Raw genomic sequence first — 24,481 nt, 5'->3', positions numbered from 1 at the left:
GAATGCATTTTATATGCCAAGCATAATAATAATAATAATAATAAGCAGTGTTTTCCTTCGGATGCATATAGTCTAGTAGAAGAGGGGCACATGAGAAGTTAATCAAAATAAAATAAGAGCTAAAATAGTTTGATACACAGTGTGTTAGATGTGTAGAGCAGGGCAGGGTCGCATTTCACTTATCTTATGATTAGAGGAGTTTCCTAAAAATGACAACTGTGTTGAATTGTTGACTAATAGAGTTATGATGGAGATTAGTAAGAAGTATTTTCCAGGCAGCAGGTGCATAAGAACACAGGCAGAGAAGTGTGGCTAAGTACAGAGTGTAAGTGAATCTACAAGCAATCCTTTATTATGTGAAAACAAATGAGAAATGGACACTAGCCAAAAATAGGTATGCAAAAGAAGAAGTGTACTAAGCTACGGAGGCCCTATGAGCTTACCTTTTGTCCTCTGCAAGTAAGAGCATAATCTGTTGGTACTAGTGGTGGCTAGATCCTTGAAGAAGCTGGTGAGGAACACACATGAATAGAGCTTAAAGTGAAGAATTGGGCTGTCATGACTGTAAGTGTGGTTTCTGTGTTGATCACCTGAGTTCAAACTCTGACTCCCACTCTTTCTAGCCAGGATATTTGAAAAGCAATTTAGTTAATCCCTAGGAGCATTAGTTCTATTATTTGGAAACTCTAAGTAATAGTTAATATTATCTATCTCTAACTGGGATCCCGCAAAGAGTTAATAAGCTGATATACAAAAGCATCCCATAGTAAGCACTCAGTAAATGCTATTATTATTGATATTGTCTTTAAACCAAAAGAGTTCACTTAGGAGATGATGCCACAAGTTCATATGAGAGATGAAGGCCTAAATTAGTGCAAGGATGGAGAGAAATGTCTGGCATTTGGGTCAGGCAAACAATTGGATTTCAATGCATGTTACATAATGCATAATATAGATATAATATTAGATATGTGGTAATCATATAACATACTTATATAATTAAAGTGCTTCTTTTTTTATAAAAGTAACTACACAATTGGCCCATAGCTAGACAAAAAGAAAAAAAAAAACATCAACTTTGATTTTTTTGCTTTCTCCACAAGATTAACTGGTATGTTAGCATCTGAAAGCTTTGGTCCAACTATGTTTATTGCAATTAGCCTAAGATTTAAGAGGTGCAGAAAGTAGAGGTTGATTTGAAAGGGCACATGCACCCAAGTATTTATAGCAGTGTTATCAACAATAGCCAAAATATGGGAAGAGGCCAAATGTCCATCTACTGATGAAAGGATAGAGAAGAATGAAGAAGATGTGGTATATGTATATAGGAATATTATTCAGCAATCAAAAAAGAATGAAATCGTGCCATTTGCAGCTATGTAGATAGAACTAGAGAATATAATGCTGAGCAAAAGAAGTCAGCCAGAGAAAGATAAATATCTATGACTTCATGTGTATATGTGGAATTTAAGAAACAAAACAGATGAACGGGGGAGGGAAGAAAACAAGAGAGGAAAGCAAACCATGAGAGGCTCTTAACTATAGAGAACAAACAGGGCTGATGGAGGGAGGTGGGTGGGGGAAGGGTTAAATGGATGATGGGTACTAAGGAGGCCCTTGGGATGAGCACCGGGTGTTTTATGTAAGTGACGAATCACTAAATCTTACTCCTGAAACAATGTTACACTGTATGTTAACTAACTAGAATTTAAGTAAAAATTTGAAAAAGAAAAAGAATAGAGTTTAAAAAGATATTTAAACTTTATACTGTACATTTAAGATGTGCTGTGAATCAATAAGAATAGAAAATGTATAAATAAGTGGTCAAATCCTTTCATCTCCTCTCTAAACGACGAAGTAAGTCGGGATAGGAAACTATTGCTGAAGCACTGACAAGGTGAGGGAGAAGTTCCCCAAACACACCAGCAGGGTATTTTCCTCTGTAAATTCACTGTACTTTCAGTTGGGAAGCAGATAATTGTGCTTTTAAAAACTACATCGGTATGAATAATTCTCATAATCTGGGTTCTTTATGCCCTCACTTTTCCATAAGTCAAATTTGAAACAAATGGCCTGTGTGTATTCCTCCCATAGTGACACATTGCAATTCATTGAAAAAATATCGTAAGATTTGCCATTTTAAAGCACTTGGAAATGATAAAGAAATATTCTGCCCTGTAAGTTGCTTATATACCTGGACTGGGACAATGTTCCACATGGTGAACTCTTAAAAATCAAGAACTATGTTTAATAAACTTTTTATTTATCAGATGTTGGTAATAATAGATAATGAAATTTGACAAATAAATGATTATGAGGTATTGAGGAAAGTAGTTGTCTTTGGGGTAGAGGTACAAAGATAGGAAAGAGTTCCAAATAAGGACACTGTGAAAGTTTTAGGGAAGAAAGGGCATATGAGCTGCCTTGACTGGGGAGGAATCCAGCAGGCAAACTGCATGAGGAGAGGATGTGTCAGACTAGCACATGAAAAGACACCTATGTGGGATTACACATGTTGTAATGTTCAGGTGTTGGTACCCCAAAAACCAGATGGAAGAGAGATATGAAAATGGACTTGGTAATGTAGTCAGAGATCAAAATGCAGTCGAAAGGATACTAAATTTAAAAGCTGAATCAGAACACCTGGGTTTAGTATTCTTGCCCGCTGGGTGTATTTGGATTACTCCCTAAAGTAATCAGTTACTCCCTAAAGACTTACTGCTCTGCCCACTTTGTAGAGCAATTTAAAGATTCTAGACAGATGTTAAAGGAGCATAGCTTTTAGAGACAGACTGGTTCAAATCCTGGCTTCATACTTAACTAACTTGGGCAGACTTTCCTCTGTTATTTGCAGAGTGGGAGCAATAGTAGGAGCCACTTCACCGAAGTGTTATGAGGGTTAAATAATATTATCTAAGTAAAGCACTCAGGACAGTGCATGGAACATGGTGAGAGTGCAGTAAGTATTGGCTGCTACTACTACCAAATGAGACAATACAGGCAAAAACTCTCTCTGATCTATCTAGTAGGGCATTCTTTTTTTTTTTTTTAATTTTTTTTTTTAACGTTTGTTTATTTTTGAGACAGAGAGAGGCAGAGCATGAACGGGTGGGGGGCAGAGAGAGAAGAAGACACAGAATTGGAAGCAGGCTCCGAGCCATCAGCCCAGAGCCCGACGTGGGGCTCGAACTCGCGGACCACGAGATCGTGACCTGAGCTGAAGTCGGACGCTTAACCGACTGAGCCACCCAGGCGCCCCTCAAGGAAGGCATTCTTAATTCCAACCAAATACTTTAGAGGAATGGTAAGTTGCATTACCAGAAGATTTCTTACTTAAAATTTGACTTTTTTTTTTTTTTTTTTTTTTTTTACATAGAAAGCCTTTTGGTATGTTTAGGGTTTGACATCTGAGATATTGATCCACACATAACTGAATAACAAGTTGTAAAATGTGAGACATTCCTACATTAGGTAAGAAGGTAACTATAAATCAGACAGGTTGCTGCAGTTTAGTGCTTTCTGTTTGATATTTTCAACTTCTGACGCCAAAATAAAAACATTAAGAATCTTGAAAACAAAACAAAAAAACCCCAAACAAACAAAAAAATCCAAGCAAAAGAGATTGGACTTTTGAAGAAAAGTTTTTTTTTTTTTTTTTTTTTGAAGAAAAACAGGACCTAATCTGTTCTGTACTTTAAGATGACTTTCCTCAAAATAGCTTACAGATCCTGTATAGAAGCCAGGATTCAAGCAGATGGATGTGCAATGGAAAGTTCTCCATCATAACACACACACACACACACACACACACACACGCACGCACCCCACAACACATACCTACATTACTGGATAAAATAAAGTGTTTCACAGTAAATCAACAGAATAACATAGAAGAGGATTTGTAAGTTTGAAAACTGAAACCAACATTGGTTAAATGACCTGCTTTCTCTCTATAACATGAAGGCAATGCTCAACCTTTTCTTTGTGTTTTGTTTTTGTTTTGTTTTGACCATAGGACAAAAGGCTGTGACTGGTGTCCTAAGAAAGATTCTCTCCTGAGTAGGTTATGCACAATTTTTCAATGCACTTATTGTCATAATGGTACAACTGTCATTCCCATTCCATAGACTATATTAGAATTTTGTGTTGTTGTTTGTTGTTAATGTAAACAAATGCTTATGTCAATATTATTAAAAAAGATATTCTCTGCACTTCATAGCTGATTGGGAAACACCGATGTCCCTTGCCTGCGGACCATTGCCTTATAGTACTAAAATGAAAAAAAGTCTTTTAAGGGAAACTCAACTTCTGTTTTTATTTGACTACTGGGAAAAAATGTTATTTCCTTAAAGTACTAGACAACATCATTTTAGGAACAATCCCTCTGATCAGAATGGAATTGGGAATCCCATCAATATTAACAGGCCACAATAAGAGTTTAGTGTCATTTTCAGGGTCCCTGTATAAACTCATGGATTCTTGGAAGCAAGTACAGTCATGTTGAACGAATATTTTTCATCTAAGTGGGTAGATATCAAAATTAAACACCTAGAATAAGTATGATATTATCAGAAATTTTGCCTCATGTGTTTGTCTGGTTTTCTGAAAATAGGGAGAGTGATTTTTTTCCAAGGGGGGAGAAGACAAAAAAATGTGTATTGGAGCCCAAAGCCTTATTTGCTGTGAAAATTGCAAATGTTTGCCTGGAGCAAATATGTGAAAATTTGCAATTTGTTGTAGGTGTGGAATTTTGCTATTTTTCACAGTGGAAGAACTGTTCTGTGTAGTTTGCTTTTTTTTTTCTTCCTAGATGTGTGAATTCTTGGAGAAATTCTGAGATCTACGCATTTTGATGCCAAAGATGGCAAGGTGAACAATTACTCTCAATAATAACTCAAAATTTTGCCATGTGATTCAATGAAATTTTTTTTTCAAAGTTGAATGGTAGCACTTCTTAAGAGAAAGAGCACTCAATCATGTATTGAGCTTCCATATAGCACAAAATTCTCTATTATTACCCTTACATAGGAGTACATTAATGTGTAAAATAAGAGATGGAGTGTCAGTGGATTAAAAGTCAGTCAGGCTTTTATGACCTATAAATGAGGGACCTCCAATTCTAATGTCAATCTTATGTATACAAAGTTGGGTTCAGATACCACGTAGATATGAATCAATTTGCTAAACACAGATATTTAACAATTCCAAACTTATGTAATAAATAAAACTCCTAGTTATATAAATATATAATGTATGTTTCACTTAGAATTGAAGATACATGAGAGAAAATTGTGAAATATCTGCATTGTCTTTGCAGCCAGTTCCTAGATATTGCCTGCCCAGACTAGCCACTGGGAAGGCATGCTGAAGGGCCCATCCGTCCCATCCTTCACACATGAAATGTTGTGTCCCGTTTCTCTTGCCATCAGGGACACCTGTTCCTTTCACATTCTAAAATTATAATTAGCTTCTTTCATTAGGTAGCCTGTGTTTTAACAGATTTCCCAGAGCTCTCTTTTTCTTCCTAGGTAACATGTGCCTTTTAGAGTTCTTCCAAAGGAAATGGAGGACATTATATTTCTCTGGGTTAATGGAATTCTCTAATACGTAGGAAGCAAGGCTAGATGGTTTGCTTTACAGTTACCTGATTAATCTACTCAATCAAAGCATGTCTTAATTAACAATATAGTATGTGCATAAGATTCTGAAAGGCTAGCTTACCATTTGAATTAGGCCTTAGGTTGCTTTTCATTTTTCAAGTAGCAAAATCACTAGGAGCTGAAAACCTTTGCAGACTATTTCCCTAATCTTCCCTGGACTGCTGCAGGAAGTTATTTTTGCTTTGTTTGTTTCCTTTGGTTTGAGTAAGATTCAGTACTTTCAAAGCTTTTCTTAATATCTTGTAACCTTAACACAGGCACCTTGTTTCCTTCATGAATTTCTGAAACTTGCAATATGTATTTCTATTTCCATGGGACTAAAGAGAAAACTCGCCATAAAATAATTCTCAGCATATGTGCATAGGGTAAAAATGGTGGAGAAGTAGAGGAATCATCTATTTAGAGACATGCTACAGTTTTCTTTCCTTTAAAATAGTAGCCTAATTGAACATACTACTTAAAAATAAATTCAGTCAAACTGAACTATAAAAAGATTACAAAAGTAAATATCAATTACGATGTAAGTTAATGCTAATGAAATTAAAAGAATTCAAAATTAACATATACTAAAAATAAAATAATTTAAAATTAATACACACTAAAAATAATCTTCCCATTAAAATGAAACACAAATCAAAATTGCAAGGCTTATTGCCATGTATTTCACTGTGGAGAATGCTTCCGAAAGTTTAATTCTTTAGTGAATTTCATTTATAGATGACCATTCTAGCGAAGTTTTCTACTTGCCAATAAACACCAAGGAATGTCTCCTCTCTATGTCCAGAACAGATTGCTACCCCTTTCTTATCTGCCCAATTAGCTTTATAGGCCTCAGCTATCACCAGCCTAACTACCTTGGAGCTCCTAGATGAAAGTTTCTTATCCTAGGCAGTTCTATTCATCAGGAATCTAGCAAAATGTAGGTTTGAATAGTTTCCTATGAAACACCTCCCACTCAACTGATTTGTGGTCCCTAATGAACCATAAGCTGATGGACAATTATTCATTTGGCTGAGGCCCATGGAACATTTAAAGGGTACTCGGGATCTCATAAGGCTGCATATGTGACTTCCATTTAAGTTTAGATACAACATTTTTGACACAAGCAAGAAATATAACAAGACTTTGACTGGAATCACTGTGAGAGAATAACTTTGACTTGAAATCCAACTTCTCTGTGATTGGTGTCTAGATAAACCAAAAAAATAATAAGGGTAAATATTTCCTACATTTAGAAAAGCAACCCTGAGTTATATTAAATAGAAACTCTTCAGCTCTAAACCATAACCACAGTGTATTATCACTAGGAGGGCACTGCATTTTGTAAGACCTTAACATATTTTTTAATTTTTGCAAAACTTTGAACTATTTTTATAATTTATTTAAAATCAAAATACCTAGAAAGAAAAGGTAACGGTGAAAATTTCTTTCTCAACACAAAATAGAACAAGAATATAGTTTGCTAAATCTTGTGATTAAAAAATATGCTATTTAGGGTTAATAAAGTCATCGAAGCACACTTTCTGGTGAGCACAAGTATCTCTGGCACAATCCATTTGCAGGCAACTAAATGACCAGAAATCTTTCTAAGGACACCTGGGTGGCTCAGTTGGTTAACCGTCCGACTCTTGATTTTGGCTCAGGTCATAACCTCACGGTCCATGAGATCTAGCCCCGCGTCAGGCTCTGTGCTGATTCCCTGTCTCCCTCTCTCTCTGCCCCTCCGTCGCTCATGCTCTCCCTCTTTCTCAAAATAAATAAATAAACTTTAAGAAAGTCTTCCTAAAATGGGAGGGTGCATGTTTAGTAATGGAAGACATCACTTAAAATTTGTATTGCATGGGGTTACTTTTAGTTTCATCTGATGCAGCATCCCTGGTTAAAGCGTGAAGCACAAAGATGAACAACACAGCAGAATGAGAAGCATCATCTCTTAAAAAGTTCGGGGATTTCTTCCAAAGCATCCCTTCTATGGGAGCAGGCCACGGACCTGAAGAGTTTCCCCGTGCAGCTCTACACTTGGGTCTAAACACAGATGCTTGATCGTATCAGTTGAGAAAAAGGATTGTTGTTGTTGTTGTTGTTGTTGTTGTTGTTGTTGTTGTTGTTATTGTTTTCTTTTCTGTAGTTTGAGAGTGAAGACACTTTGTTTTAAGGCTATGTGGCCGGGTCACTATCATAAATTTAGTCTTGCTGCCAGTGAAACTTACTTACTAAAACAACATTTGTTATTGATTGATAAATTGAAAAATATAAGGCTTACTTCAGTAAGATCTCCCTCTCCCTCACCCCCACAGGCTACCAACATTAAATGACAGAAATAATAGTGTGTGTCCCAGGGAACATCAACTTTGTAAAAGCTGAAGAACAGAAGGAAGAAAGAAAGTGGGAAGCAAGAGAATGAAAAGGGCTATAATTTTTTTTTTATTCTTATTCAGACATGTATTTTGACATGCTTTAGGGCTTAATTTGTGAAATAAAATCTACCTTTACAATGGAAATGTTATGTAGGCAGATATTCTGCTTTAAGATGATTCACGCAGTGAAACAGTTTCACTAGTAAGGAGGTTTAAAGAATGAAAATATCTGGATCATCTCTAAAACCTAAAAGCTTGACTACCCATTTCCCCCCACCCAATTTTTGAATTACTAACTTGATAGAATAGGCTGCTTCAGAGAATGATTATAACATCCATAATTGTAATACATTTTACCAGCATATTGGACTTGCTCTGGTTGTTTTGACATTATAATTCACTTCTACTCGAAATAGGTACTTGGTTTTGCAAATGCAAATATTGGCTTTCATTTTAAAATTTCAGATTTTAGAAATATTCTCCTGGAATTATCTCAATATCCCATATCTTAAAACATTGTGATAATGATGAGCCTGATCAAAGTATTATATTGATGTTCTTTATTATTAAAATATTTCTATTTTTGTAGCAGCGTGTGTAGTATTTATTCAAGTCCTTTTTAACAACTTATTTCTCAATGAAGAGGAAAAACTTCAGGATCCTATAATATTTGTACCGTAAGCATTAGTGCTATGTACAGTAGCAACCAGGGCTCAGAACACCCCATACCATCAAAAATAGTGCTCACACTATTTGGAAGAAGCTATTGCAGTAAATTGGATATTGGGGCAAGTTATTAGAATAAAGCTCATTCTCACTAACATCCTAGAAAACAAAAGATAGTATATAGTTTTATTACGATAGGAAAATTAATTGAACTACAAGAGTCTGTTTACTTATCTCTAGGTTTACCTGTTCTTTGGGATTCTTTTCTTTTCTTCTGTTTTTTGAAGAGGATATGGTTTTTGCTAGACTCAGCAATATTAACTTGACTGTCTGCTGTTACATAACTGGCTTAATGTTTAATGAGATCATAATAAATTGCCATTTTTGCAGATGAAACACGATAAGGTATTGTCAGTTTCATATAGATCAACATATGTGGGTTGTGTGGTTTTCTGTTAACAGGGAAACACACGGATAATGAGCAAAATGGAATCTGGCTGATAATTTTCTTGAGTTGTTATAGGACCTTCGTTTTTTCAATGTTTGTTTGTTTGTTTGATTTTACTTTTGAGAGAGCACAAGAGTTGGAAAGGGACCGAGAGAGAGGGAGACAGAGGATCCAAAGCGGGCTCTGTGCAGACAGCAGTGAGCACAGCCTGAGGTGGGGCTGGAGCTCACCAACAGTGAGATCATGACCTGAGCCAAAGTCAGGTGTTCAACCAACTGAGCCACTCAGGAACCCTGTTATAGTACCTTCTAATATGATTGCCAGGTTTTTTTCAGAGGTAATTGTCAACATGGTTTGGTTAAAGGTAATTCTTTTATTTTCTTTTAGCACACATATTTCATTTAACATAGTAGAAACGCATAAAAAGTGAAATAAAATAAAAGTTATAAAAATCATTCTCTTTGGTTTACCTTCTAACAACAAAGTTGTGATTTCAACGAGTCTATTTAGATACAAGTTAAAATTGTTTCTGCCATTGGAAAAAATAGAGAAAATAATTTTGGTTTTAAAATATTATAGTGATTTAGGTTTTTTCATTTTATGTGAAAAATTGCACTTTGATGAATTCTTACACTATTAGATGAAACAGAGATTTTGCACTTAGAAATTGGAAAATATTTAAAACACAAGGAGAAAGTTATCTTCTTTTTAAAAAAATTTTTTTAAATGCTTATTTTTGAGAGAAAGGGAGACAGAGTGCGAGTAGGGGTGGGGCACAGAGAGAGGGAGACACATTATCTGAAATAGGTTCCAGGCTCCTAGCTGTCAGCACAGAGCCTGATGCGGTGCTTGAACTTCCGGACCGTGAAGTTATGACCTGAGCTGAAGTTGGATGCTTAACCTACTAAGCTACCCAGGCACCCCAAATGATATCTTCTAAAACAGATCAATGAATGTGAGTCATCATAAGCTAGCCACTTAACGGGATATAAATGATTTCGGGTTTCTAGGTTGAATCAAGTCAACAGGCCCAGGAAATCAACCAATCAAAACAAAATTAAGAGGGGTCCCTGGGTGTCACAGTCGGTTAAGTACCTGACTCTTGATCTCAGCTCAGGCCACGATCTCACAGTTCCTGAGTTTGAGCCTCGCATGGAGCTCTGTGATGAAGGCACAGAGCTTGCTTGGGATTCTGTCTCTCCTCATCTCTGCCCCTCTCCCACTTGTGCTCTCTTTCTCTCCCTATTTCTCAAAATAAATAAATAAATTCAAAAAAATTAAAAAAACAAGCCCAGTCTTTATATTACATTATACTGTAATCCAGTCTATACTACATTATGCTCATTCAATTAATAATCAGTCAATTAAAAAAATCGCTACTTGTATATTCAAATATGATTATTCACTTTTGAGACATTTTTAGTATTAAAAAGAATTTGCCTTAAGAAAGTCTTTCTTATGACCACTCTCTAAATATTTGAAATAGTTCATATGAACCCCTTTCTTTTTCAAACTCACATTCTGCAGTGAATATACTCAAATATCAGGTATAACCAAGAATGTAGATGCACCATTGAGCTTGGTCTGGTTGGCTTTGCAGACTCAGCCTTATTTTAAGTGGCACTGGCTACCGATAGGAAATGCTCAAAAGCTGAATCTGAGCCAGAATCTGTCATGAAGAGAAAAACACCTGGAGCTAAAATGTTTCTCTAGTCCTGTTCTGATGGAAAACAACCAGAGAATGCCAGATATGGAAATGGCAAAGGACAAAGTCCAGGAGGCTCCTGTTCCTAGCTTTGCCTCTTTCCCCTTTGTACCTGCCCGTCCCCTTGCGCACTCCTCCTACCATGGAACCAACTAGTGTCTTAACACCTCCATGTGCCACCATGCATGGAATTGTACTCTCGAGAAAGAAGATGAAACAAGTATACAGCCTGCAGATAGCTCTCTGTATCGCCTGTATATTTTAATAATAGTAATGGTGTTTTGAGGAATATTAATATCCCCATCACCAAATGAGGATGTTGAAGTCAAGAGTGATGATTTACTTCATCCAAAGTCTCACAGAGATTAAGTGATGAGGCTTAGATCTCAGTTCAAATCCTGTGGCTCCAAATTTATCATTTTTCTATTCAATAGTCATGTCTCTCTAAGTAATCCATTTATCCTGAGAGGGGAACAGATTGATAAAGATTTAAACAGTGATTACTAAAATTACCTAGAGAACTTAAAAAAAAATTAATAAAGATTCCTGAACTCTGGTTTTAGATGCTGTATTTTAAAAGGTCTACGGGTTTGTAAAGTGTCTGTTTTTTTTTTTTTTTTTAACATTTATTCATTTATGAGAGACAGAGTGCGAGCAGGGTAGGGGCAGAGAGAGAGACGCACACAGAATTTGAAGCAGGCTCCAGGCTCTGAGCTGTCAGCATAGAGCCTGATGCGGGATTCGAGCTCACTAATGGTAAGATCATGACATGAGCTGAATTCGAACGCTTAACTGACTGAGCCACCCAGGAGCCCCTGTCTTTGTTGTTAGTTGTCTCTAGGTTCTTCTGTTGAGTCAGATCTGGGAACGCCTTGAAGGTATTAAGACATCTTTAAAGGATATGCAAGAATATTTTTAATTTTCAAGGGAGAAAATAAATCTAGGCAAAGTGTTTGTATTCAGAATCTTTGTATTATCTAGATATCTTGACAAGGAATTTGAAGAAACGGAACTTCCCGGCATCTCTGAAATTATGACATGAGGGAGGTACTTACTCTGCTTTCTAAAAATTGTGTTCTTGCTTTCACATAGCATGCCTGGACCCTCATTAAATCTTGGATTCAAAAAATGTCAGTGAGCTGCTTATCATCTCTGGTAGAGCATAGGCTATAAGAAAAACAAAGCTGTTTGAAATGTTAACTGCATCTCTTCTGTTAGCTGCATGAACTGGGGAAAAGTTTTACACCCCTCTGGATCTTTGTTTAGCCACTAAATGTGGCATCCCATGACATTGTCCCAAGAACAAAACAAGCTGTTGTAGAATGCTTGGCTTGGTAGGTATACCAAAGATATAACCAGTACTCATTTTTAAAGCATGTAGTATTTGAGCAGTAATCTTTTGAATCAGAGTATCTTCCTCTTTGTTAGTGTTCCCCATCTTTTATTACATTACTCTACAAAGATTCTGTGAAAAATAAGATTTTATGGACAACGTTGTTTGTCAAATACTGCAGAACTCATTCTCATTTAAAGATTCATAATAAACAGGTCACAAATCTTGAGAAGCACATTTTTCATGAAAAAAGACTTTATTTAACCTATCATTTCTTAAACATATGGGGGCTTTCATCAACATGGGGATATTATTCTTTTAATATTCTGAAAATAATTTCCCTAAAAATAGAGAAAAGATCTTCCTTTCATTACTAATGTCTCAACAAAACATATGATTTTGCTTTTAGGTTAATTGAGATAGAGTAGGATGAAACTTCAGAGTGTAAAATGTAATTTTACATTATATATAATTGGAATTATATGTAGATATTATTTGTACCCACATTGTGATATTTCTAGGATGCAGATCACATGTATGGCTATGGTACAGCTTCTTTTTTGCCTGTTTGCATGTAGGAGTGAATAAATATGTATGTGTGTTTGCATGAGAATGTGTTTATACGTGTGTGTGAGTTCGTATGTGTGTGAGTATAAAATTAGGTATTTCTTTATGTAACTACTATACCAAATTGCGAATGATATATGAAGTATAATTTCCTCTTCAATATAAAAGGTATTATAATTACTGCTAGGTGTTTTAATCTTTATCCCATGTGATAAATATAGACTTAGGCAATCTTAGGGAGCCTATTAACTTAAACATCAGATCCAAGTAAACATCGAAAATAAAGTCTTTTAAAATCTATTCTTTTAAATTCATTTTCCCACATTCACTTCTGCTCCTCAGAGTTTACCTCCATTGGCTGGTATTTTCTCAGATAACCAGTTTATTTATAAAACCCAAAGAACTGAAAATTATGTTGCTCACAAAGCAATATTTAGGTTCTTTCAACATTTCAGGCAAAGCAACAAGAGGTTTGACTTCCTCCAAGACCAACTTAGGGTCACTGCTTGTTTGTTTTCCTTTACAAGGGCACTCTAGCCTTCCTTAACGTCCAATTTGCCTTCAATCAGTAGGTATTTAAACTACAGGGAGAGTCCAGCCAAAATAAGCCATCCTCTTGCCAGCTTCAAAGTCTCCTTTCCTCCTACCCTCTCTGGGTTTCCTCTTATAACTTTACCCTTCGCTTAGTCCATGGAACTTGCCTGGGCTCTCTGAGGGACATTTAACTTTAGCAAGTTATTACTCATTTTAAAAAAGTGGCAGAATCACTGTTCCTAGAGAAGGCAGTTGTTGGAAGAAAAGCAAGAAACGAACTGAAGAAGAACAAGCCTTCTTACCTTGTCCTTGTTCGTAATGGCTTTCTACCGACTCTGAAAACCTGAATTTCTAGGGAAAGGAGAATCCCTTACCCACTTCCCTTTTGATATAAAGTTATATAGATAGATAGATAGATAGATAGACAGATAAGTGTGTATGTGTGTATTTTATTTTATTTTTATTAATTTATATTTTTGAGTGTGTATTTTAAAGTATGAATACATACAATACAGAGAAGGTCAAATTCATAGTCTAAAAAAATTATTTGGCATGGTTGTTCCTGTCTAAAGCTGTAGAAAGTGCGTCTACCATTTTAGGAAGCACTGCTTCATGCCCTTGCCTTTCATTCCCCTCGCTAAGCAATATGTCCAGATTTATCCATACTCCAATCTGTCTCCAAAACTCAGGTCCTGCACATTTACTTGTCGGAAAGCAAACTTTAATAAAAAGGACTGTTACACACACTATCTATTGAGTCAGACCAACGACACTGAAACTCACTTGAATTTAAGAAGCTAACTGAAGGTAGGTACCTTGGTTTTCCTTTTTGATTTCTGCCCCCTGACATCCCTTTCGTTTACCAACTCACCCATAGCAATCATGAACTACAGCATTTAGGAGTGAGAAACTTCCCTAAAGACACATCCAAAAATGATTTTTTCTCATATCAAGAGCCCTTTAAAATTCTTTTTTAAAATAACACTTTGAAAAAAATAACATCTGTTTAAATCCTTTTATCATGATTTAAACACATTTTCAGTTATCACATTTTTCCTTTTTTTTTCCTTTTTTTTTTAAAGTTCTTTTTATACCTGTTACCATGGACACAATGTTGCTTGCCTCAGATTCTAATTAAAATGGTTACTTGTTCAGCCAGGGAATTAGAGAATTGTCACGTGGTGGGGGAGTGGTTTCAAAATCTGAGGAAACTATTGTTTAGCTTCTCTTGGTAGAAATGCTTCTCCTCTACCAAAATTGTTGCATTTTACAAGGAGTGTTTTGACTTATAAATCCCTAAACAGATCCAACATACGCTATTTAGAAGCTGTAGGCTAGATTTTAATCTTATATACCTCTGGCCTTTGGGCAGATTCCCATGGGTTACAAAGCAAGGATCTGGTATTTGTGTATATTAGTGTGTGTCGGGGCGGGGGGGGGGTGGGGGGAGAGGAGGGAAAACCCTTATCTTGCTAAATTATTGAATACATAATATCTGATCTACTGTAAAATTCAGAAAAAATATTGATGGATAAATTTCCTAGGTTTCAATCCATCTTCCAATAAAACCAGTCTTCTCCTTTGATATAGTGATTTCCTCATATTGGACTACATGCCTTTATTGTTGTTGTTGTTGTTGTTAAGAGAAAAATCAAATACTTGTAAATAGCCAAAACCTTTGTTTAAATTTAATTATGATAATGGGTTTTTCTAATACATCATCAGGCAAGTATGCATTTAAAACTGAGTGAGAAAGAATTTCTTTTTCTTCAATAACAGTGCTTCTAAGAGCACAGCTTTGACAGTGCTGACTAGCAGGTACTTAGAATAGACAGTAATAATGCAGAAGAAATTTGCCATGGCTTTCCAACAGGGATATAAATCCAGTATTGAAAATTTCCAGAGGTGGAGAGACTTTGCTATTTTTTATTTATTTTCCACAGTCCACTCACTTTTGCAAATTTTATCACGTACCATCTCAGTGTAGCCTCTATATTGCTTAGCATCTTCTTAGAGATAGTTGAAAGGTGTTCAGAGGATTATGTAGTATGCACTCCCATCTTTTAAAATCAGTCATGAACTTCACCCGCTAAAATGCTTTGATTTATATATTATGATGTTATTAAATGAAGTGCATAAAAATATGAGATTCTGTTGAACAACAATGCAGTAACAGTAGTGGCAAAGCAGCGTCGGGCTAAGTGGGAAGTTGACCAGATGGCGTGACAGGAAGTTAGAATTCAAGGGTGATCTCTGGTTCCCATAAATGATTAGGCCATGTGCTGAAATATCATTTACCCTCCCTAAAACAAAAGGGGTGGATCCATAGTCTCCAAGTTGCCTTCTATGTCCAACATCCTGTGATAATTCAAGTTTTCCATCAACATTTAAATCATACCTCTTAAACTGCCAATGCTGTAGACTGGCATTGAAGTATCACATTTTCCTGAAATGTAGTCTTACTCATAGATTTTGGAAATTAGCTACTGAGAATCCAGAAGGGAATTTTCTGGTTGACAAAGCAGAATCTCCATTAATTTTATGATAAACTATAAGATTTCATAAGACTTGTGTGATTATGGTAGGTGGTTTGGGGTTCTAACCCCCAAATCTTTGAATGTCTAATTCCTTCATCATTAAGATAATTTAGGCAGAAAATGTTAAGATTTTCTGGAACTAAGTCTGTTTCTTAAGAAAAAAAAAAACATTCTGATCACCCATGGTTGTCAGTTATATTCTACAAAATTTTAGTTGATAAATACTTTTTGGTTAGCTTTATTTAAGTTGTTTAACCCATTTCAATTTCCCACAAAATTACTGGCTTTCCATTAAAACCCAGAGCCTATGTTTTTAGAGAGATTCTTAATGCTAATGAAAACAAGAAACTTGTTAATTTAATGTTTTCCTCAATCGGTCAAAACCACAGTTTTTGCATTGAGCCCATAGGAAGAAAGAGGGGACTAAAGAATGGAATTTATCTGTCATTTAACCACAAGTTGTTTTTCTTTGACCATTCTGCTAGTCATTTCATCAAACAATATACCAATGCCTGAATGCAAAGTTTCTGGTCTCTTCCTCCACATGCTAGAACCGACCATCAGAAAAAGGTCTTATAAGGATGCTAAATGACTCTGACTTGATCAAGGGACAAAAAAAAAGCCCATATATTTCCAGAAAGTTAAGTTTGACCTTAATCTTGGTACACTGAGAATCAATTTTAAGATATGAACAGAAATTCAATTCAGTTTTTTAAAAAATCTATTCTTTTATGATTGAGAGGAACACAAGAATGAGGAAAAGTAACACATGGCCTATATTGTCTTAGTTATATTAAATATATGTGGTCTTCTTATTTGGTTAATCATTTTGGAATGTTTCAGCTTCAAATTTAAATTAAGATGAATTTTAATTTTTGAAAATTAAATTTGGTATAATTCCCAAGCAAAGGCCACGCCAAATTTAAAAGGTACTATAATGCACATATGGATTCATTGTGCATTCATTGAAGGAGTATTTAGCAAGCTCTTTCTATGTGTTGGGCCCTGTTGTAGGTAGTTTAGACACAGTGAGAAACAAAATAAACAATTATATTCTTTCATGGAGTTTGTATTCTTTTTGAGAGAGACAGATGGTAAACAACAACAACAAAAAAGTAATTTCAGAAAACAGTATTTGTAAAAACAAATGAAAATAATTTGGAAAAAGCTCTATTTCTTTAACTTTTAACTTTGTGAAGGTGATATTTATGTCAGTAATGGAATGACAAAGGGAAACAAAGCTTGTAAAAAGGTGAGAGGGAGAGTTCCCAGAAAGGAGCCTTGAAGGCTGCAATCAGAAGTTTAGATTTCTGTTTGTGAGGTGGGAAGCTGCTGGAGGAATTTAGGCAGAAGAGTGACATGTGTAATCAGATATCTCTACTCATCAGTCAGATCTTACATTCAAATCTCAGTTCTTCTAGGGAGCCTTCTTCGGTCAACTAGGATCCTCTGTTAGACTTATTCATAGCACTGTGATAATTTCCTCAATTGCATTGGGCATGCCAGAGCATTTGATGTATTTATCTGCTTATTTGTTTAAATCTCTCTTCCCTAGTAGACTTTGAGTTTCGTGAAGTTAGGAACTTTTTTCTTTTTCATCTTGTATAATGCTATTCTTATCACAATTCTCTCAGTAAGGATCCGTTCAGTATACGCATGACTATATGAACTACAAATTAATAAATGAATAAATATTCAAATAAAAGAATTAAATAATTTAGAATTCTAGGAATTACGAATATTGAATATTGCATAGACATTGAAAATAACAAGAAATGTAGTTAAATTCATTCCTTCTTCTTCCACCTGAGTTATCATCAGGAAGGATAGTCATCTTAGAGGAAAAAGCAAATCAACACTGGTCTGGAGGTCAAGGATACAGATATAGATGGCACTGATCTTCTGATTTTCTTCTTCCCATTTGTTGCTAGATGGCCAGATTCATCAGGCAGTGATTTTCATAGAACATATATTTAGCTACAAACTCAGTGTGTCCATGTTTGCCTAGAGTGATTCTACTCTTTGTTTGGATTACAAATATTCTTGATATTTCTCAGTAGATCTGGGGAAAATGGGACAACATATTACACTTGCTTTTGCTTTTCTCATAGCTGGTGAGTATATATCTTCTAGGAGCTGGCCCACTTATTTAGTGGACAAAGAATCTTCTCTTAGTTCCACTCTTATAACTAGAAAAAAATGTTTTAAAGACTTTAGCCAGACTTATAGAGAAGCAAATAGTCACAGAGTAATGGGGAATATTATAAGAACCAGAACGTATGGTTGAGGCATAAAGAGGGAAATGGACAGTTTGAGATGACACAGATTTTAGACCATGTAAAATCTTGTAGACAAGACTTGGTCTGTACCCTAAGAACAATGGGTTTTTCCCAGGGGAAGAGAATGGGAAAGGCAATGGCATTGTCAACTTTGTAGTTTGAAAATATGGCTGATGCAGGTACAATGACAGGTGGGTATCCAGTGGCCTAGGTAAGAGATGGTGTTCCCAAGGTCTAGGAAAGTGGCAGTGATGAAAGAGAAAGGTAAATACATTGAGGAATTATTTAGGATGTAAAAGCTTTTGGTCTTAGTAATATGTTGTGTGGGAGTGATGGTAGTAATAACCATGACTCCTAGATTTCTTCCGAATCATATTGGATGGTGGTGTTATTCACTAGGATAAGGACACTGGGAGAAAAACAAGTTTGATGAAGAGATCATGGTTTGGCTTAGGACATGATGAAACTGAATCCAGGGGGACCCTAAATGGGAAATTCGAATAGACAGTTACATATAAAGATCTAAAAAGCAGAAGAAAGTTCTAGAGATATACATCTGACAGTTACTAGCTTATGGGTAATAAGTGAAATACCCTGTCCTTAATAATATTTTATTTTCCAGGAAGAAAGAATATAGTGAAAAGAGGGTCTGGTACTAAGCCTTGAGAGACTGCAGAAAAATGAGATAAGCTGCAGAGGAGACCAAGAAAAGTGTGGTATAATACAGTTAAGTGGAGAAAATGAGCCAGTTTTGGTACAGCTTGAAAATTGTATTCATCTACTCAGTAAATATATAAATTAGGTGCTATACTATAATATAATATTACAAGCAGTGCTAGAGATTCAAAGAAAAGTAAAACAGTCTGTGATGACACAGCTTTAATAAAAACTAAGCAGTTCTCATAACAGAATCAAATTCAAAAATAAAAAAGTTGATATCAACTTAATCATATGAAAATATTCATAACATGTTTTATTCTCAGACATATTAACTTCACAGAATTTCTCTATTTTTATGGGAATTCATTATTTGACCAGTAAAGAGAAGACTGTAGTTTAAGAAAACATTATACTACTTTGACCTTTTTGATATTCTACATTTTGATTGGCTGGGTTGGAATATCTCATCATGTCCATCCAAGTAAGGGCAAGACTGTAAACACTATGAAGTTGACTAGTCAGCCAATCAAATTATAGAGTGTTGTAAAGGTCAAAGCAATACAATATGCAACTATAATTTACATAACATATGTGCAGCATTACAAGTCCAATATTTCATCCTTCAGACAAGGAATGAACAAGAACATAAAAAAGCATAACATAAATGCATTTTCCTGACAATGCAACCAGAAAAACGTTCTTGAGATTTCCAAGACAGCTACAGAAAGAAAGAAAGAAAGAAAGAAAGAAAGAAAGAAAGAAAGAAAAAGAGAGAGAGAGGAAGAGAAAATATATTCACTGTTAAAGTTAGTTCAAGGCAATTGGTAGTATATAGGAAGTTCTTCAAGAAGTTCAAAGAAAGTGGGAGAGAAGCAAGAGATACATTGTTCTGAAAGTTAAGACCTGAATTCTATGCTCTACTCTGCTACTAACTAGTTGCAAGACTTTGAAAGATGATTGAATTTTTTTGGCACTTAGGTTTTTATCCTTTGAAGGAAGGGGTACACTCAATATTGACTTCAATAATATTAGGTGACAGGATTTTTAAAGTAAGCAGCAGTGATTATAAAATTACCCCTATCTCCAAAGTGAATGTGATCTTGTGGGACACAGGACAAGTAAACAAACAATGAGTTAGGTAGTGATACAATAAATATGTTAGCATAGATCTGTCCACAGTCTGTTATTGTTCTACACTGCCCCTATCAGTGTGGAAAGATCTTCATTTATATATAAGATGTAGAGTATCAATAGAGTCAACTCCCATAAACCTTATGGTTGTGGAACCTTAAATTCTAGGCCAAAGAAATAGTTCAGGATTCAACAATGAGGCAATAGGAGACACACCTGATTTAAAAAATGACATGATTCATAGGGGCACCTGGGTGGTTCAGTCAGTGAAGCAGCCTTCAGATTCTTGGTTTCGGTTCAGGTCATGATCTCATGGTTTCGTGAATTCCAGCCCAGCATCGGGCTCTGCGCGGACAGTGTGGAGCCTGCTTGGAATTCTCTGCCTCTCTCTCTCTCTCTCTCTTTCTCTCTCTCTCTGCCCTTCCCTTACTCACACTGTCTCTGTCTCTCTCAAAATAAATAAACTTAGAAAAAATAAAAATGACATGATTCACATTATAAATTTCTAAAATCAGTCTATAAAACCTGCTTATCATTATAGAAACAAAAAGTAGCTGCTACTATTCCTTTCCTCCTTTGTTAACATTTTCTATATGGAATGTGATCTGTTGTGATTTTTCCCCCTCTTTAAATACCACTGCGGATGTTGAAATAAGCATTCATTAAAATGTTGAGAAATAGGGAACGGCAATGGACTGAGTATGGGGTTTTTAAAAACGTGCACGTTCTAGGTCAATCATAGAAATATTAAAGACTAATAAATCAAAAATAATTTGTTGCAAATAATAAATCAAGTAAGTTATGAGAATGTTAAGTGAATGTTCAGAGGACTAATACATTTTCTTTTAAAAGTAACTTAATTTTGTGAATTCATAATTTCACAATCCAAATCAAGAGCCAAATTAACTGAGCAATAAACGAGAGAATCCTTAGCTAAATTTGATCGATCAAAATGATGGAAAAAGGACATTTAAGATGGAACAACTATTTCCAATTGCTGAAAATGACTATCTGGTAGATAAGAAATACATTACGCATGTTCAATACACAGAAAAGTTTTGCAAAAGTATATTCAGAATCTCTTTTGGTCTTTTTACCTTGTATTAATTACTTTAAATATGTATTAAAAGTATATAAGTAAATATGATCCTTTTAAAGTTGGTGGTTACTTATTGTTCACCCAAATCAAATCTGTACTTAGGGAATAATCTTGGTATTTCCATCTTCATAACTTCAATCATTTCTTTAGAAAATTATAGCAAGTATCCAGAATTCTTAAAATATAAAAATTAAAATCACTGAAACACGTGGAATTTACATACAGTGAGATGTATGTATCTATGGAAATCTACTTAAAATGGTATTGAAAATAATCTCCAGGGGATGAATTTTTAATAATTGCTTAAGATGTAGGATTTTTTTGTGATGTGAGCAAAGGTAGTTCCCTGGACCCACATCCTTAACTCACCCAGTTAATAAAGAATCAGATTAACCAGTGTAAAGATGACTAATACATTAAATACTTTTCAAAATATAAAGGACCTTTGAAGTGATTCAATAGAGCAATTATCTTATTTTACAGTTGAATACATTGAAGTGGGGAGAGGCCATGTGACTTGTTCAAAGTCACACATCTAATTAGTTGCAGAGCTCAAAATATTCCAAAAACTTTCTATCTCAATTTTCCCCTGGGTAAAACCAAATGCCTTACAATGGCTTCCAAAGCACTGTTAGCCGTGTTCCTTGCAGAACTTGATGAAACACACAAGGGTTTAATTGAAGAGTGTATATAATAATGGGACTATTTTCAGAGGCATTGAGTAGGGTTTAGGAAACCAATGGTGTAAGTAAAGCATCCAGGAAATAACAATAGTGAGAAGCCATTATCACTCTTAGATTTAAAGGGGGAAACGAGAGGACGCCTGGGTGGCTCAGTCAGGTAAGCTTTGGACTCTTGCTTTGGCTCAGGTTATGATCTCACAGTTCATGAGATTGGGCCCTGTATCGGACTCTGTGCTAACAGCAAGGAGCCTGCTTGTAATTCTCTCTCTCTCTCCCTCTCTCTCTGCTCCTCCCCTGCTCACTCTCTTTCTCTCTCTCTCAATAAATAAACTTCAAAAATATAAAATAAAATAAAGGGAAATGGGAATAAAACACTGTTGCCAGAGACCAGAGAACTTGGGGCTACAGCCGAAGGACCCTCTGATAGAAGATATAAGTGGAATGCAGCCACTGACAGAATCAAGGAGGTGCAAGGAAGGAGTGAGGAGGGAAACACTCTGTCCTCTCTTTCCTCCCATCTCCCATAGTGCTTCTTTCTGGTAAACTTAAGTCAAGCCTGCTTTGAGCCTGGATAAGGCAGTCCATAGAGGTCAGCCTCTGGGGGCTGAGAGCATTGCAGAGAAGGCAGAAAAAGGACCTGGGATGGGTAAATGACCTGGGATGAAAAATGAGCTGCGATCATCAGCTCAATAATTCTTATGCCAAATATATTTTGTCACTTTATAATCTAGTAAACCTGTGTAGAAAAACGTCAACACTATTTCAACCAAATTGATCGATTACTCATAACTTAGGTATGTGTTGCTTATCACTGAAATAAACTCACAGTTGGGCATGTTAGTGTTTTTATAAAATCTTAATCTCCAATCCCACCTGGGTATTTGATACTATCTGGAACTCTAGTCAAAACTCTTTCTCATACTCCTCAGTGACTATTTTCATTCTTTCTCACTTTCATAAGATCTCTGGCCAAAGGGTTCCCTATCTCTTCAACAACTGACTTTACCATCTTGTTTCTAGAGAAAATAGAAACTATCAGATGGAATGGGTGATTTCTAAATATCATATCATCAGAGCTTTAAAACTTACCCTCATTCACATTCTACTTTTCTTTGCTTCCTTCCCTCCCCCACCAAGTTTAGTCCCATTACTTATAATTTACATCCTATCTCTACTGCTTTATTGCCTTCTCTCTCTCTCTCCACTTTCTCCTCCCTATGTCACCTTGCCACTTGCTTCTTCTCATGAGCATCGACATACATTCAATCTCAACAATCATTTAAAAAAGAAAACTAATAACAAATCTGTTGTTCAGAAGAAGTGATGATAGTTATTATAGAAATCCCCCCCAAATCTCACTATATGGGTGCTTTACACAATAAAGTTTGCTTTCTTATCATGACAGGGTTCAGTGCAATGAAGTTCCACATGGGGACTTTCCATTCTGTGTTTATTTTACTTAGTAGGGCCAGGAAGAGCCCCATTCTATCCTTTGCAACTGGACAGCAGAGAAGAAAATGATTGTGAAGAATCTCATGGGAGTATTTAGGAGATAGGCCTCAAATACTGATGTCATTTTCATATACAACCCACTGTATAGTGACTGTATAGTGACTGTATAGTCACATGGAACCACCTAAACACAGAGGAGGCTATGAGCCGAGATGGGTTTGTACTGGTTTTCTATGATGGCCACAACTAATTGCCACCGACTTTGTTCCTTTAAACAGCATAAATGTATTATCTTACCACCCTATAGGTCAGAAATTCAACATGGGTTTCATTAGTCTGAATTCAAGATGACAGCAGGTCTGTGTTCCTTTCTGAAGTCTCTAGGTATGAATCTATTACTTTGACTTTTCCAGTTTCTAGACATGACATATTCCTTAGCTTGTGACTCCTTTCTCCTTTTTCACAAGTGAGAAACTTTGCATCTCTCTGACCCTTTTCTCACTGACCACAGCCAGGAAAGTTGTCTGCTTTTAAGGAGTCATATAATTAGATTGGGCCCATCTGGATAATCCAGGATAATCTCCAATTTCAAGATTTATAACCTTCATCATGTCTGCTAGCTTGCTTTTGTCATGTTCAGATGACATATTTACAGGTTCCAGGGATTAAGGTGTGGACCTCTTTGGAAAACAACTATGCTGTCTACTACACATTTAGAGAACACATTCCATTGCAGCTGTCATGATTTGTTTCGTATTTCCCTCCAAACATTTCCTATCTTTCTCATTTCTTTAATAGCCAAATGTCTGAAGTGTTGTCTATATTCAGTGCATTCTGTCCTATTCACTTATAAAACCTAAGTGGTGCACACTATCAGCTCCCCACTCCAACTGCAATAGTTTCTTTCAGTGTTACCAACAACTCCTTGCTGATTAATCAGAGTCATCTTTCAGTTCTTACATAATGGCATTGAGTATTATTAATCCACCTTGCGTGCAATACCCTTTTCTCTTGACTTTTCTATTTTCTTTGAGCTCCGTCTCTGTCTCCATTATGGATATTGCTTCCTTTATTTATGTTTTAAATGTTTCTGGCTTCCCTGATTCTTTCTTAGGCTACCTTATATGATATGGCATATTCCCCAAACTTTGCAGACAAAAAATACACATTTTAGTTTTCTACTTAAGACCCATCCACCCAACCCAGCAAGCTGTTTGACACCACCCTAGGCACTCCCTGCACTCCCATGACATGCTTAATCCAGACTTGTCTAGGGACAAATATCCATTGAATATTTTTAGGGTATAAGCTTTTTATACAAATAATCTCATTTAATATTCTTAACAATCCTATGAGGTAGGTACTTCTAT

Source organism: Panthera tigris, chromosome C1 (genome assembly GCF_018350195.1).
Source record: "Panthera tigris isolate Pti1 chromosome C1, P.tigris_Pti1_mat1.1, whole genome shotgun sequence".
NCBI classification, from domain to species: Eukaryota; Metazoa; Chordata; class Mammalia; order Carnivora; family Felidae; genus Panthera; species Panthera tigris.
This window is presented reverse-complemented; position numbering follows the sequence as displayed.